This window comes from Strigops habroptila, chromosome 3 (genome assembly GCF_004027225.2).
Source record: "Strigops habroptila isolate Jane chromosome 3, bStrHab1.2.pri, whole genome shotgun sequence".
NCBI lineage: Eukaryota > Metazoa > Chordata > Aves > Psittaciformes > Psittacidae > Strigops > Strigops habroptila.
Genome location: NC_044279.2, coordinates 28,743,535 through 28,758,904, shown reverse-complemented (window position 1 = coordinate 28,758,904; position 15,370 = coordinate 28,743,535). Strand labels below are relative to the sequence as shown.

Below are 15,370 nucleotides of genomic sequence, written 5' to 3'. Positions count from 1 at the left end.
TACTGTGCAAGACTAAACATTTTTGTGCATGCTGCACAGGAAACTGAAAATAACACTGAGCTACCCTATGCTGTGATCCTGTAAAAGTGCAGATTATGCTTTTGTGGAAATACTATAAAGGAAAAGTAGCCCTGAGCTAGTTGACTGCTTCTGGTTCCCGCAGGTTGCTCTATTAGAAACCCTGCTGGCTCCTTTAGCTCAAATCCATGCCCTGTCAGGATCCCAGACTACCTCAAGACAAAAAGCATCCGTGGATAATGTGGAGGTATCTGAATAATAATTTCTAAGGAACACTATTAATGAAATGAAGATTATACACATTACAATATAGTATTTTAAGGGGAAAAGGCAGAGTAGCCTATCACCTAGTGATAAATTAAAAATCATAAGGATTGCCTAGACTGTGTGCAGCATGTGATACAGAATTGTAATGAGCACACTTCTTTGTACTGCATTTTTTCTTTACAAAAATTCTATTGCTGAAAAACTACCACAAAGTCCAGTCTGATCTCTGCCCCTCTAGTCAGTGTTCAATCTCCCAGAAATCCTGTGCTATTGGGATCAGGTAACTTAGCCTGAGACATAGTTAAAATATCCTTAAGCAACTGGAAAAAAGTACACACTTATTTGCCCACAATGATATTAATTCTCATAGATAACCCTCTCTTTAAGCAGGGTTATTTATTAATAAAGCCTCTGAATTTCCATGACATTCAGAAACACAAAACTGAAATATCAAACAATCGGATAATGCACATACAGGAGCAGAAAATATGAGTATCAACTAATGTGCATGCACCTATGCACATATATAAAAATTCTTTCTCCCTCTCTCTCCAGGTTTGTATTCGAAATACATTGCACCATCTACAATTATTTCCAAATCTGGTTTTAAAGTGCCCCTACCTGCAGTACTGCGTCCCGTTCTGGGCTGCCCAGTACAAGAGAGACATGGACATACTGGAGAGAATTCAAGAAGGGCCGTGAAGATGATTAATGGACTGGAGGGAAAGGCTGAGAGAGCTGGGACTGTTAGCCTGGAGAAGAGAAGGCTCAGAGGGGACCTTATTAATATATATAAATACCTGAAGGGAGGATGCAAAGAGAGCAGAATCAGGCTCTTTTCAGTGATGTGCAGTGACAGCACAAGAGGCAATGGGCACAAACTGAAACACAGGAGGTTCCCTCTGAGCATAAGCAAACAATTTCTTCACCAAGGGTGTCTGAGAACTGGCACAGGTTGTCCAGGGAGGTTGTGGAGTCTGCACCCTTGGAGACATTTAAAAGCCCTCTAGACATGGTCCTAACAACTCTAGGGGTGTTAGATTAGATGACTTCTGGAGTTTGCTTTAAACATCAACTGTTATTTCCTGATTGCATATAAGTACCACATAAAGGCAGCACGGATAATCAAGCTGGGTCATTTGGGTCTTCATAGAAATTAATTTAATTCTGTTTTAATTTTTTGTTCTTTACACATTCATCTCCATCTTCCACCTCTGTAAGTTAATAACTGCCATGCTACAACACTTTAACAGTTGTCTTTACTTGCCCTGAAGTTCCAAATGACTTTAATTAATGAACTGTCCCTCACAACATGAGGGACAATAAACTAGAACACAAAGTAGTAAATATTTTGATCAACAAAACATGGATTTCAGATTTGGGCAGGTAACTTAACTGATTAAAGTAATAGCAGAACAGAAAGAAGAAAGGCCTAAAAAGATTTACGATGTGTATGAACGTCACTAAAAAAGTGAGGTTGAGACTAAAGCAAAGGAAAGGTAATCTTAGTCTTTGATATGGTCTGGAGTTTACACAATCATTAAGCATATAATCAAAAGAATAGAAAACGCACTTTGCTTTCGTTGGCCTTGGATAAACAGTCTATTCCTCTTTGTGCTGCTTAAGAATCTGTGCTCATTTGTGGGCAATACGATAGTTACAAACAAGGTTGTTCAAGGTGATAGGAAAAGGATTAGCACGCCAACTTATCTCTGCTCCTCACACAGATGGGGCCAGAGGCATCGATCATTTCTGATAATATACTCATATCATATTGACACAGACACAAAGTGTGTATCAATAAAAGAAAATCTTACTGCACTCCATCTTTCTGAAGTGCTGCCTTGAAATTGTCCTATTAATAGCATTGCTATTTGAAAAAATTATAACATTAAGAAAACATTCTAGAAGAGACACTGCTATGCAAGAACTGCGTGTCACATTGCAGGTTTAAGAAAAATAATTTCTACAGCAGTATGTTGGCATAACTCAGAGACACAAACTGCAAAAAATGTGAAGGTCAGCAAAGCAACTGGGACTTTGGGCAGGAGATGATGCAGCATTCTTACGCATGCTCATCAATGTCAAGAACAGGGTCAGCAGACTGAATTGAAGAAATGCAGGCAGCAGGCTTATCACCCTCCATTCCCCTTCTCATAGTACACTGCCCAGTGTTGCTGGTACTTTGAAAATTCTTTTGGGAAAAACAGGTAAAATCTCTGCATAGCAATATGCTACAGATATATACAGGGTCTTAACTGTACACTGGAAAGGTAGGCATTTCAGAGGATATTGGGATATTTGATTTTTTGAACAGGGTCACCTGATAAGTATTTTCCATGGGGTTTTGGTTTTTTGTTTTGTCTTGTAACAACAGAATATTCTTGTGGCAAGAAATAAAGTTAACAGAGTCTCAGTGAATAATACACATTGCCTGGAAAACAGCTAAGCTGTTACTTTCTCCCTTTTAACTCATTAAACTGATTCTATTAAAAGCTGATAAGTGGGATCTTTCCAGAATCTGATTAAAAAAAAAGAAAAATCAATATAGTTTTGATTAAAGGATTGGTGTTCTTAGAGCTCCAGTGTAAATGGGCCCTCTGGCTACACTAAGGTCATCACTGCTCCCACAAACTGTTGAATTGGGTAAATGATATGAGTACATGTGGGGTAAAAGCACGTACTATCATCAGATGCGTTTTATTTCTATAAAAATCTGCCACTACAAAACTAATAACTCTGTAATCTGTTGAAGTACATACTATTGGCTCTGTAAGCGTGATCTAACTGCAGGAAGAGAGGTTCATTCTATTAGCTTTTGTGCTGGTAAGAGAAGCAGCAAACAATCATCACCATACTCTTCAGTATTCTAAATGTTGGGAATCTAAGCATCATCATATTCCAACTTTACAGAACAGAAGTTACTAATAATTTCTTAGAAATAGAAAAACCTCAAAAACTTCACAAATGTCATAAATGACCTCACAAAGCAATAGATTTATAAAGCAGCTAATAAAAAGCATCAGAACACAGGATCATTGTACTCTGCTGAAATGTTGAAAACACACATTTCCAGTCTTCCCTTGGAGCTCTAACAATGTGCTCACCTTTATCTAAAGTTTACACTTAGTTATTTTCATGTAATTGCATCTCATATTCAATCAACTTCATTCAGGTGTCTGTAATCCCTTTTAACTTGGAAACTGTTTTTGTTATGTAGTTGTAATGGCTAAAAAATCCATTATCTCCCAAAGTAAAAAATTACATAAGTACAGCTGAGTTACTTCATGTTTTACAGGAATTTACCCCATTCCAACTACGATCCTGTAATATCCATCTCACATACACTATTTTACAATCTACACGATTGGGTTAGTTTGAATCACTTGTTTGCTTTTGAAGAAAATCTGATTGTCTCCACACTTTGATTCACAACCCAGAACAGTCTAAGCTAGTGAACTGGACATCTGCATAGAACTAAACTGGAACATACGCTTTTGACACTCAGTCCACACAACAACCGAGTTAGTCCAATGTAAAATCCTGAAAACATTTACATATATTTATCACAGAATCATAAAATGGTTTGGGTTGGAAGAGAGCTTAAAGATTACCCATCTCCCTGCCATGGGCAGAGACACTTTTCACTAGATCAGGTTGCTCAAAGCCTCATCGGTGGGCTTAGTATGAACCGCTGCCCTACAGATCCACTCCTACTGGCTGGCACTACTTGCTGAAGTAGACAGAAGTCTTAGATTTTCAAACTCTTCATCTAGTTATAACAAAATAAGTAGATATAAAAACAGTCCTTCAAAGCTCAGTACTAAATTGGTAAGTCCTTCTGATTTTGCTTTTGTCAAACATCTGTTGAGCATTCTAGATTTAAAGAACAGATTTTATAAAAGCATTTCTTAACAACACTAATTGACTATCACCTGCACTCTCAATAGATCTAGATAGTGTTTGAGGTTATATACTTTAGAAACAGACTAAGACATTGTACAACTCTAAAAAAAGCTCAGCAGTGGCCAGGAAAATAGGACTGAACTGAAAGACAAAAAAATCTTAAGAGGAGATGTGATCATGGACCTCTCTTCCACTTTCCGAATACAGTAACAACACTACAGCTGTGTATGCTAAGAATTTTGCCCTAAAATTCTAATATTGTAATCAGTTCTACAAATGAAAGTGTCCTCAAGATAGCTTTTTACTTTCTTAAAGAACAAAGAAACTGAAAAATACACAAACAGGGCTTGTGACCTTAACAGAAATAAAAGAACAATGTAAGGTTAGAAGATGTAAGAGTGCACAAACTAAAGAACTATGGATGCATGTTAAAGCTGTGTCATTCACAAACTCACTCTGCCCTACTCAGGGGCTGCTACTATTTTAAGAAAAGAAACTGCAAAGCAGAAAGAAAGGAAGGCAAATGGAACAAGATACAAGAACACACCAGGGAAAACTCTAGTAATCATCAAGGGCTGACTACAGCTGTTTATTGTTAATTTAAGTGATAGCAAAAATTATTCCTAACAGCTAGTTTAGCTAGAAAATATGGATATATACATATGCATACATAGTCAAGTGAAATTAGTATGCACCAATTAAGTAGAAATTGAATGACTTGCAACTGTAGTCTTAATGCATCAAGTGCATAAGCATGTCATCACTCAGATTTAAATACTTGACTTAAATACTGAGTTTTCTTGCTTCCATCCAGGAAGTAGAATATTCATGTCCAAAAAAAAGCCTTTTAAAGTATGAAGACACACATTAGACAATTATATCAATACAGAAACAGTCTAAAAAGTAATATTTATTATTACTGTTTATTAACAATAATAAAGTCATCAAAAAACCTGTATTTTATTTTTACATCTACCTGAATACAACAGTACGGATGTTATTGTGGATGCCAAGACAATAAGGAACAGTTATTTTTAATAGCAATTTCCCGCAACAACAACAACAAAAACCTGAAGAAAAGTACTGTCCCATACTGTAACAAACAAATGGCAAAGTGATACAAAAGAACATTTATCTCTAGCATACTAGAGTTGACAAAAAAAAAACCTTGCTGCCAAAAGTGGGTGCTGATCACACTAAGGTGCAAGTGATGCATCACAGCTGCCACCAATCTAGAGAAATCTTTAGTCAGGAAGTCTGAAGGTCAAAAAGAACCCCAAGCATCACACTGATTTTTCTGTCATTATATAACATTAGATTTCTTCTCTGAGCAAATCACTAATTCATTTCGACATCGCAGTTCCTCCCATCTCACTTGAAAAACATATTATTATCTAATTCTTACTACACATTGGGAAAATTATGAGCATTTATCCATGCTTTTAAGATGAAAAAATACTTAGAATCATAGAATCGTAAGGGTTGGAAAGGACCTTAAGATTATCTAGTTCCAACCCCCCTGCCATGGGCAGGGACACCTTGCACTAAACCACGTTGCTCAAGGCTCTGTCCAACCTGGCCTTGAACACCGCCAGGGATGGAGCATCCACAACCTCCCTGGGCAACCCATTCCAGTGCTTCACCACCCTCACTGTAAAGAACTTCCTCCTTATATCTAACCTAAACTTCCCCTGTTTAAGTTTGAACCCATTACCCCTTGTGCTACCCCTACAGTCCCTAAGGAAGAGTCCCTCCCCAGCATCCTTGTAGACCCCCTTCAGATACTGGAAGGTTGCTATGAGGTCACCACGCAGCCTTCTCTCCTCCAGGCCGAACAGCCCCAAATCTCTCAGCCTGTCTTCATACGGGAGGTGCTCCAGCCCTCTTATCATCCTCGTGGCCCTCCTCTGGACTCACTCCAACAGCTCCATGTCCTTTTTATGTTGAGGACACCAGAACTGTACACAGTACTCCAAGTGAGGTCTCACGAGAGCAGAGTAGAGGGGCAGGATCACCTCCTTCGACCTGCTGGTCACGCTTCTTTTGATGCAGCCCAGGATACGGTTGGCTTTCTGGGCTGCAAGCACACACTGCCAGCTCATGTTAAGCTTCTCCTCAACCAACACCCCCAAGTCCTTCTCTGCAGGGCTGCTCTGAATCTCTTCTCCACCCAACCTGTAGCAGTGCCTGGGATTGCCCCGACCCAGGTGAAGGACCTTACACTTGGCTTGGTTAAACTTCATAAGGTTGGCATCGGCCCACCTCACAAGCGTGTCAAGGTCCCTCTGGATGGCATCCCTTCCCTCCAGCGTATCAACCAAACCACACAGCTTGGTGTCGTCGGCAAACTTGCTAAGGGCGCACTCAATCCCACTGTCCATGTCGCCGACAAAAATGTTGAACAGGACCGGTCCCAACACCGACCCCTGAGGGACACCACTCGTTACAGGTTTCCAACTGGACATCGAGCCATTTACCACAACTCTTTGCGTGCGGCCATCGAGCCAGTTTTTTATCCACCGAGTGGTCCATCTATCAAATTGATGTCTCTCCAATTTAGAGACAAGGATGTCATGCGGGACAGTATCGAATGCTTTGCACAAGTCCAGGTAGATGACGTCAACTGCTCTGCCCCTGTCCATCAGTTCCGCGGCTCCATCATAGAAAGCCACCAAATTGGTCAGGCAGGATTTCCCCTTAGTGAAGCCATGTTGGCTGTCACCAACCACCTCGTTGTTTTTCATGTGCCTTAGCATGTTTTCCAGGAGAAACTGTTCCAAGATTTTGCCAGGCACAGAGATGAGACTGACTGGTCTGTAGTTCCCTGGGTCTTCCATCTTCCCCTTCTTGAAAATGGGGGTTATATTACCCTTCTTCCACTCATCGGGAACTTCACCTGACTGCCAGGATTTTTCAAATATGATGGACAGTGGTTTAGCAACTTCATTCGCCAGCTCCTTCAGGACCCACGCATGGATTTCATCAGGTCCCATGGACTTGTGCACGTTCAGGTTCTTAAGATGGTCTCAAACCTGATCCTCTCCTACAGTGGGCCTAAGGTCTTCATTCTCACAGTCCCTGCGTTTGCTTTCCAAGACCTTCATGGTGTGGTCAGAGCATTTGCTGGTGAAGACTGAGGCAAAGAAGTCATTAAGAACCTCAGCCTTCTCCAAATCCATGGTAGCCAGTTCTCCTGATAGCTTCTGGAGAGGGCCCACATTGTCCCTAGTCTGTCTTTTATTTGCTACATATCTATAGAATCCTTTCCTGTTATCTTTTACATCCCTGCCAAACTTAATTCTAGCTGGGCCTTAGCTTTCCTAACCTGGTCCCTAGCTTCTCGGGCAATGCTCCTATATTCTTCTCAGGCTGCCTGTCCTCGCTTCCACCTTCTATAAGCTTCTTTTTTCCCTCTAAGTTTCCTCAGCAGCTCCTTGTCCATCCATGGAGGTCTTCTGGCCCTCCTGCTGCACTTTCTTCCAGTCGGGATGCAACACTCTTGAGCACGTAGCAGGTGATCCTTGAATATCGACCAGCAGCCTTGTGCCCCCCTGCCCTCTAGGACTGTATCCCATGAAACCTTACTAAGGAGGTTCCTGAAGAGGCCAAAGTCTGCCTTCTTGAAGTCCAGGGCACTGAGCTTGCTGCATGCTCTTCTCACTGGCCTGAGGATCTCAAACTCAACCATCTCGTGATCACTAGAGCCAAGGCTGCCCTGGAGCGTCACATTTCCAACCAGTCCCTCGCTGTTGGTGAGCACAAGGTCCAGCATGGCACCTCTCCTCGTCGGCTCCTCTATTGCTTGAAAGAGGAAGTTGTCTTCCACACAATTGAGGAACCTCCTGGATTGCTTGTGCCGGGCCGTACCGTCCCTCCAATAGATGTCAGGATGGTTGAAGTCCCCCATGAGGACCAGGGCCTGTGAGCGTGAGGCTGCTCCCATCTGTTTGTAGAGCGCTTCATCCACAGAGTCCTCTTAATCAGGCGGCCTGTAACAGATCCCCACCGTAATGTCCCCCATTGCTGTTTTCCCTTTGACCCTGACCCACAAACACTCTGTTACCTCATCACCTGTCCCCAGACAGAGTTCCATACTCTCTAGCCTATCACTGACATAGATAACAACACCCCCTCCCCGTCTGCCTGGCCTGTCTTTTCTAAAGAGCCTGTAACCTTCCATTCCGACACTCCAGTCATAGGAGCCATCCCACCATGTTTCTGTGATACCAATGACATCATATTCCCGTAGCCTTGCACACATCTCTAATTCCTCTTGCTTGTTCCCCATACTACGGGCATTTGTATAGAGGCACCTTAGCCGAGCTCCAAATGAAGCCAACTCAATGGCTGGGGCAGCTGGAACATCTCTACATTGCTCCAAGCACTTATTACAGGTGCTGGCAACTGACCAGGAATGTTGGGATGGATCAATGCTCCCTTCCCCCAACACATCTAGTTTAAAGCTTTTCTGACCAGCCTGGCAAGCCTTCTACCAAAACAGCTCTTCCCCTTCTTTGTCAGACCAGCTCCACCAGCCTCCAGTAGATCTGGCCTCCCAAATGGAGCCCCATGTTCTAAATAGCCAAACCCCTGACTATGGCACCACCATTCTAACCATTTATTAACCTGCCAAACGCACCTAGCTTTTTTTAAGGTCCTCTCCTTTGTCCTGGAGAATTGATGAAAAAACTATCTGAGCTCCAGAGCCCCTAACCACCTCTCCCAGGGCTCTGTAGTCCTTCTTAATGTTCTCCAGGCTACTGCTATCTATATCTCTAGCACCCACATGGACCACTAGGAGGGGGTAATAGTCAGCAGGACTTACTAGAGCAGGCAGCCTCTCAGCAACATCCCTGATCCGAGCCCCTGGCAGGCAACACACCTCCCTCGAGACTGGATCAGGCCGGCAGATGAGTGCCTCTGTGCCTTTCAAAGTAGAGTCCCCTACTACTATGACCCTCCGCTTTTTCCTGGAGGCACCAGTAGTGATTCTCTTTACTGGTGCATCAGCAGGATGCTCATTAGGTGTGGTGGGTGCTTTCTCATTAGCCCCCTGCAGAACTGCGAAGCGGTTCTGGGTGGGGACATCAGATTTAGGAGGAAGCCCCTTGTCGTTAAGTGTCCTCTTCCTCCTTTTTTTGTTCGTTTTTCTCGTAACTAATTCCCAGCTTCCTGGGTTGCTGCCCTCCTTCTTTCCTATATGAGCAGTGCTGGACGTTTGCAGCCCCTGCACAGTTTGGGCCTGGAGCAAGCAGCCCAGCTTCCTCTCAGCTTCCCTGGCATCTTTTAGCTCTCCAACAGCCTCCCGCAGCTCAGCCACCTGCTGCAGGAGGACCTCCACCAGGGCGCACTGAGGGCAGCCCTGTCCATTGCGCACCCTCGCCTCAAGAGACCAGTCGAGGCACTCTCTACACTCCGAGGTCTGCGCCGCAGCCTCCCCTCTCATCGGCTCTGTCTGGGTGCCTACACTGGCCACCGCCGGGGCAGAGCTCCCAGAGCGGGCCCTGATGCTGAGGCGAGTGCTCACCATCCCGCTCGCTGCCCGCTCGCCCTGCCTGCGCGAACTGCCGCGCCACGCCCTGGTCGCTCGCGCTCCCTGGGGTGGGTTTTTCCCCACTGAGGGCTGGTGCTGTCACTCCTGGCGCCGCCCCCTGTGAGTCACTGCTCGCGTCAGCTGAGCTGCCGGCTCCTGGGCAAGTCCTGTCAAGGACTTGAGGCTCCCTCGGTCGCTCTTGCCGCTCCGAACTGAGGCTCCTGGACGCTGTGCTTCCCTCCGCTCCGGTGTTAAAGGCGTCCTCTCTGGAGATACTCACCTCGGCAATTCATACTTAATTGAGAACAATCTAGTTATAAATTTAACTAATTTCCCTAAGACACATTATCAAAACCACAATAATGGTTTAATAGCTCTAATTTCCATCTCTTACTTATTTTAAAAGGTACTATCCTAGAAATGCACTGGTAGGTCACATATGACAGCACCAATTTAAATATTAATTTAGAAAAATATTCCCTGAACATGTACATTGCCTACCACAACATAATAACAAGAGACACACAGACCATGCTTTCTTTTATAGAAGCAACAATAGTAAATTTGTACCTACATCCATCACTTATTTTTGATCCATCTACTCTAAATCCTTCACAAATATTTTAAGAGCAAATTCAGAGTGCTTCGCCTCAAGGATTCCACTCTGAGGGGCTAATGTCTGAAGCCAGGTAACTAATACTGAATATCTATATCCTTCATGAATTCAACACCACCTCTTTCTAATATAACAAAACAGAAAACAAAAAAAATAGGATGGATACAGCTCAAAATTACTTCAGGGGAAGCTGAGCAGCTCTTTAGTCAATACAGTCTACGGATTCTAAAGAGCTATGCACTGTGCCCTAAAGAGGACACAAGACATTTCATCAGCTGAATTGCTTTCCTAGTTTCACTGACTGTAACTAAGTCTCCGTAGATTGTAACAGTAACCTAGACATGCAATTCACACGAAGATCTTCAGTTTACACGTCTTTGGAGCTGGATTCCAATCCTAAAGTCCAGTTATTCATCAACCTTCTAAAATAAAACAAAAAGAAAATGCAAAGCATTGGCCTATGTCTTAATCTTAGCATCTTACTCGTGACTACAGAAAGATACCTCCACCTACTGAGATTCCAGAGCCTGAAAGCATATTGCCTCCACCTCGAAGACATGCTTGTATGTTCTTTCAGGACCAATTATTTTCTAATGAAGCACAACTAATCAGAGAAACAAAAGGTGACAAAGAACAGCAAATGCTAAATTTCAATACAAAGCATGTGGTGACCACTTCAGACTTTCTTTTTTAATTTATTTATTTACATAAAGAGGAACAAGACTGTAGTAAGAACATTTATATTCATAGGTTGGAGTTTTGTTTAAGAAACAAAGACCCATGCTCAGTTTCTGGCTCTGGCTTTGAATCTTTACATTTATGTTTCCTATCTGCCAGGGAGTCTGGACTGTCCTTAAGCTACAGCAATCATCATTAAGATATTGTATAAAGTGTAAAGGGAATTACAGTTACTACTATTCTCCTTTTCCTCCTTTGATTGTCTTTACAAAGACAAATGGTGGCTAACATTGCATCATGTTGGAATCCAGCCCTGCTGAGAATACTTACTGAATTAATTCCTGTAGCAAAACATATGGGTCACGAGAATTAGAGAAAAGCTGTGTGCTGACATTCAGGATGATAGTCTTCAATCTGATATCTAGATTTCTTTCTACTTTAAACATCTATATTCTTTTAATCTGTTCTTAGCATGTAATGATGTTATATTGTCTTGTTAGACACTCAATTGTAGTCCCAACTAAGTCAAATGCAAGAACTGGTAGCACACTGTGCTTTCAGCTTTTTCTGCTTGGTTTTCTCAGTTGCTATGGTCTGCTTTTTTCAGAGAGAATCTATAACTATAGCAACAACAACAGAAAGTTTCATTACCTTTCCTTGTTCAATGTCTACATTCTGAGTCTGATCAGTTCTTAATGTTGCCTAAGAAAACTTCAACTTTCAATGGCCTAAGGACAACCTTGTTCTTGCACTTTAATATAAAGCTCAGCTATTAAACCATACCTTCCCTATGTCACCAAGAACCTTCTTTTTCCCTTGTTTTTCCAAAGCACAGACTTTTCCACATGGTAACATGCTATCCACATTCTTAATAACTCAGATATTTTCAAAATAAAGGAAGAGAACAATCAAACCCTTACAAACTATTTGACACTACAGTTGAACAGAAGAATCAATACCTGCAAATTTGCGAAGTCACACTCACAAAATCAAACTGATTTATGCATGTTAGTAAAAATTATGTCCTCTTATCACTATTGTATAAATACGCAAAATTGAACAAAAATATTCTGTATTAACTCTGCAGCAATATACAGAGAGATTTATACTAACACATTAAAAATAATCTCACTCAGAAAAATGCCACAAAATATCATTCATATGCTATCATTCCTTGCAGGGCAGAAACACAAAGAAGCCAGGTGAGCTGTGAGCTCAACATGCTATATTTCTTTCTGAATGTTGCTAACTGTTTTGGATTAGAGCATCCTACCCACAGGCTGCTTTTTCTTGCACTAGTCTGGAGCTGGACTAGAAATGAAGTTGCTATACTCAAACTTCCTAAAGCTTTACTATTCCTTTTTGTAGATACTTGCCCCACCCAGTATCTACAATTGCAATTCAGTTTAACCATGACACTTGAACAAATATTTCTGTTAAACAGCTGAATGTATGAAACAGGTAATTATAAAACAAAAAAAAAAAGTTGGGGAAAAAGATCTATAATCAATTTTAAAAAAATTAATCAGATAATGTTGCTTCTAGTCCTTCAATCATCTTTTAAAGCTGCTACTTCAATAGCATAAACCTGAGGTTACAAAAAATGAAATAAGATATATTGAGAAATCTTACATATGCAGGTCCACCTGATAAGAAGCTAAGTTAGTCTGAAGAAAAATATCAGAATAGAAATTCTATCATTAAAATCTCAATTCTGCTATTATTACTCTGTCCAAATGAACTCTTTATTTAAGAGGCTATGGAGATCACTTGCTTTATGTCAATTTACATCAGCTGGACAATGAATATTATATTAGAATCCACGTAAAGTCATCTGTGATCTTGTACTTAATATTATGCATTTAAATGGTCTCATTAAAAGAAGCAGGATTACTCACCTGAGGAAAGCTTGGGACAAATGCAGTGCTTGTCAAACTGAAACTTGAGGTAAAAAGCAACAAAGTTCAAGGAAACAAGAACCCAAAAATTCTAATACCATAAGTATCGAATTGAAGAAATACATTTTAAATCATGTGTATTCATATACTGCTCTTCTTAATTCAATCTCCTATTTCACGAAATAAATTATCATGTATAGTTCCTTAAGTTTATCTGTGCTATTAGCAAGTTTCATCTATTCTTTTCATTGCATTTTTCTACTGGACCACAAGACAAAGACTTAGGAAATCAATGGACAACTGAGACAGTTAGGTTTAGACAGACCTTAAGGTGTTGCCACATACAGCTTTTGACCTGCACTTTCACCAGAAATGAGCAAAAGAGTGCATATCCAGGCTCCACAACCCTATTGTTGCCAGCAGGCTCTGGTACCATTGCAGGGTATGAACTGCAGTAGGTGGGCAGCACAGAGCCGTCTCCTCTCATACATCATCTTTCTGAGGGAGGCTTTTCATTTAATGCATGCATCTGCCAGGGCATAAAGACCTCTGAACCATCCCACCCATTTGTACTGAATAAAAATTCCTCATAGCATACTGTTGTGCACCAAGACCAATTAACTTTGGTTTAACTTTGGGATAACCTGGTTATATCGCTTCCAGGTCTAGCCCAGAAAGACCATATAAATCTCCAGCTTGGACACCTCTGCATTCCAGAGCTCATTCTGTGATACACATTGCACCTAATTTGCTTTTGCGAAAATTCTTTTGGTTTCAGCTTTTTCAACATGTTGGGAGATACCCATTTGTTTCTTGGGAGGGTTTTTTGTTGTGGTTTTGTTGTTGTGGGAGCGTATGTATGTTTACTTGTTTTGCAGACAGTTGCAAACCACCTTCACAGATTTCATCTTCTCCTTCCCTCCATGCCCTAGAAGGCAGTTTGGATTCATGGCAACACAGCTTCTTCAAGATTTGCCAGTAATGGGATGAGGAAGTTCACATATAGTAAAGCAGCTGCAAACATACACTGGAGTCAGGAATCAATAACAAAAAGACAGATCACAGCAAGCATGTGACAAACAGCTGTAGAATTTGTGCTTTCATGTGAACATGAAATCCAATCCATTTGCTTTCATACCACCACTGCTGTCATAACCTTGTTTTCAGCAATCCATAACACCCAAATTGTTTTCTGTCAATGTTTGAAGCTCTCTCCTAAATCCATCACTTGCTGTGGCATTCACTGGAGTGAACACAAAAGATGTGCCCTGATGCACACTGAAGTCTCAGAAACGACAGGAAACTGCATTTTGGTGACTAATGTCTAAAGTACAGGCCAGAATGAAGAGTCAGTATTTAGCAGCTAACACTGTAGCAATAGTTGCATATATGTGATCTCATTAACAATAAAAATCTATTTACTCAATATAATCTTCCTTCAAAGCACTGGTTAGGTATCTTGGCCAACTACAAAGCACAAACATAATTTTGTCAAATTCAGCCCAAATTCCACCCAGTTCCCCAAATTCCTACTGCCATAAGATGACAACTAGTACACAGTCATGGCTTTGTACGCATTTTGAGTAACAGCTTTTACCCTATTAATAGGCTTAGAGCAGAAGCTTATACTTCTTTTCATGTACTTGTGAGCTGTAGAGCTGTCTTACCTAAAGTGGTTTTTTTGTTGCTGTTTTGAAGTCTAGTCTTTCATTTCTCTATTGACCAGTCTTAAAGCAGACAATGTTTGCTGCTTCCAGAACATGTTCTTTCTATCGTGAGAAGAGCAGAGAATATAGTGGCCAGACAGCAGCAAATTATGAATGGGAGCCTTCTGACCAGAAGGTGATCTCCCATTGTATTTGAGTTTACATGGAAAGGTTTTGGTAGCAGAGGGGCTACAGGGTGGATTCTGTGAGAAGCTGCCAGAAGCTTCCCATATGTCCAACAGAGCCAATGCAGCCAGCTCCAAGATGGACTGAGCCTGTCAGTGATGGTGGTAGTGCTTCTGGGATAACAGTTAAGAAGGGGGGGAAAAAATCTGCACAGCAGCAGTCAGAAGAGAAGAGTGAGAATATGTAAGAGAAGGGGAAGAGTGTGAGGAGTTTTCCCCTAAGGAGAAAGGAGCAGCAGAGACGTGTGATAAACTGACCACAACCCACATTCCCCATCGCCTTGTGCTTACTCAGGGGAGGAGGCAGAGAAAATTGGGAGTAAAGTTAAGCCTGGAAAGAAGGGGAGGGAAAGGTGTTTTTTGAGATTTGGTTTTGATTTCTCATTATCCTACTTTGATTTGATTGGTAATAAATTGAAGTAATTTTCTTCCAAACCAAGTCTGTTTTGCCAGTGACAGTAATTGTTGAGTGATCCCTCCCTGCTCTTGGTCTCGACATATGAGCCTTTGTTATATTTCTGCTCCCCTGTCCAGCTAAGAAGGGGAGTGATAGAGCAGTTTTG

At 41.6% G+C, this 15,370-nt stretch overlaps 1 protein-coding gene across 1 annotated transcript in view; it reads right to left on the bottom strand.

The window, feature by feature from the left end:
- DOCK4 (dedicator of cytokinesis 4) overlaps positions 1-15,370 on the bottom strand; it is a 254,581-nt gene that overhangs the window by 136,227 nt on the left and 102,984 nt on the right.